Below are 2500 nucleotides of genomic sequence, written 5' to 3' on the forward strand. Positions count from 1 at the left end.
AAGTTATTCAGAGTCACCAAGGCAAACGGACCAGACAAGCCAATCCGATTGGTTTTGATCTAATAAAAGCGTCCCTTCCATCTCTGGTCGGGACTCTGTTTGCATGTATTAGCTCTAGAATGACCACAGTTATCCAAGTAACGTGGGTACGATCTAAGGAACCATAACTGATTTAATGAGCCATTCGCGGTTTCACCTTAATGCGGCTTGTACTGAGACATGCATGGCTTAATCTTTGAGACAAGCATATGACTACTGGCAGGATCAACCAGGGAGCTGCGTCAACTAGAGCTGAGCAGCCGGCCGCCCGGGAGTGTGTCCCGGGGGCCCGCGCGAACACGCAAGCGTCCGCTCAATTATTCTGCAAACAGGAGGAGGCCGAGCTCCCCTGCACGATACACCTCGAAACCCTCTCAGGTCCCGGCGGCGCGCAGCGCCGTCCTAGGTACTTGGTCGGTTTCGAGAGAGGCGCAATCGCCCGGAGTTAGGCGAGTAGACGGTTTTAGTGCGAACACCCTTGCTCCCAACTGAGCTTGCCGCTGCCGACAGAGGCCCGGGAGCGTGCTGTCGTGGCATTGCCGGCGGGAGACAACACGCGCCACCTATGGTGACCGGCAGCTCCAACGCCAGCGCCACACAAGGGCAAAGCCCCACTTGGGTGCAGAAGCGAACTCTCCCAGCACAGCGCACGCGCCAACACGTCCGCACAACTGCGATACAAACCACCTGCGAGAACCGCTGGGGCGACCGAGCAGCAGACGGCGTCGCGGCGCCGAGTGCCAGGCGGCGGCGCATCCTCAACGCACACAGTCCTCAATCAGACCAGCACACTGCAGATGTCCACCGCGCTTCGCACCGGGCTCGGCTGAACCAACTTTGGCCGCCAGGCGCCGCGTGCAGGGTGCGCCGCAGCGTAGCTGCACCGCCTGCCGGGCCCGTCGGCTGGCGCTCCTGCCACTCGGCGCCCCCCACCAGCCGCCTGTTGCGCGTGCGCCCACGCAGCGCGCGGCCAACACGCCGGGCGGCCCCCCTTCACCGGCCGGGAACAGTCCCACCAAGCCACCGCCGCGTATCGCTTCATACCCACATGGACCTAGTCACGTGTGTGGATGTGGCGGGTACCGCTGAAACAACCGGTTAATAGCTGTACCGATCGTCGCCATCACAGATTCACCTCCAGCGTGAACAACCGCTCAACAACGGATTTCCAGTTCATTTGCGTATCTTGGGCAGTAAACGTAGATGTCCACCTACATTTGCGAATTCAACAATTCTTGCATGCCAGGATGTCATGTGTCACGACACGCTACATCAGACCACATACACACTGCGACATGTGCAGAAGAGAACACGTGGAAGGTGGCCCGCGCACATATGCGATGTCCCTTCCGCGATCCACTGTCAACCGGCATCTGCGGCATGTCCCAGATATGGAACGCGGTCCACCAGGGTAGCACTTTGTGTGAGGCAATACGACAAAGTCGGAATACACGCGTCACTACATCAGACGGCTCACGCTGACCTGACCTGACCTGACCTGACCTGACCTGACTCACCGCACCACCACCCCCAGCGACCCAGGGTGACATACAATGCGTTCGTACGTTCCTCCCACACGCCTCTACGGCGTACCACAGTGCAACCTAGCTGTTATTGGGAGACGAGACAAGTAGCATCGAGCACAACATATGGAAATTGAGATTCGACACCGTTGGGCACAGCCAGCGTACGGTCACACGTATCACACTACTTCACTCTGTACGTAACGACCGATGATCGGTACAGCGTGTGGGTTACGCGTACGACATCAGCGGACAATGGACACAGACCATACCACGACGTACACTGAGGGCGTCGACATCTGAATGCAACTGAACAGCTGCGAGGCTCATTTAACACTCAAACGCCAGACCGACCAGCTTGAGAGGACAGAGACACAAAGAGGGGGACAGAGGGGGGGGGGGCGGCGATATAGTCCTATTGCAGTACAATTGACAGTGGATAGCGGGAATATGTGGAAAGTAAGCAACACTCGCAAGACATCTACATGAGGATAACAACGACACCAGAGATTCCGAGCAGTGAACTATGTTAGGCAAAGGGACAACGTGGGTTAGGTTAAGGGACAACGTGGGTTAGGTTAAGGGACAACGTGGGTTAGGTTAAGGGACAACGTGGGTTAGGTTAAGGGACAACGTGGGTTAGGTTAAGGGACAACGTGGGTTAGGTTAAGGGACAACGTGGGTTAGGTTAAGGGACAACGTGGGTTAGGTTAAGGGACAACGTGGGTTAGGTTAAGGGACAACGTGGGTTAGGTTAAGGGACAACTTGAGTTAGGTTAAGGGACAACTTGAGTTAGGTTAAGGGACAACTTGAGTTAGGTTAAGGGACAACTTGAGTTAGGTTAAGGGACAACTTGAGTTAGGTTAAGGGACAACTTGAGTTAGGTTAAGGGACAACTTGAGTTAGGTTAAGGGACAACTTGAGTTAGGTTAAGGGA

At 55.8% G+C, this 2500-nt stretch overlaps 1 non-coding gene across 1 annotated transcript in view; it reads right to left on the minus strand.

The window, feature by feature from the left end:
• The window catches only part of LOC126331784 (small subunit ribosomal RNA), a 1893-nt gene extending 1618 nt beyond the window's left edge, over nucleotides 1-275 (minus strand). Inside the window, exon 1 of the ribosomal RNA XR_007563470.1 lies at nucleotides 1-275. This exon is cut by the window's left edge and continues 1618 nt beyond it. This is a non-coding gene — a ribosomal RNA (small subunit ribosomal RNA).
• Nucleotides 276-2500: the final 2225 nt, after the last annotated feature.

Source organism: Schistocerca gregaria, unplaced genomic scaffold (genome assembly GCF_023897955.1).
Source record: "Schistocerca gregaria isolate iqSchGreg1 unplaced genomic scaffold, iqSchGreg1.2 ptg001402l, whole genome shotgun sequence".
Taxonomy (NCBI): domain Eukaryota; kingdom Metazoa; phylum Arthropoda; class Insecta; order Orthoptera; family Acrididae; genus Schistocerca; species Schistocerca gregaria.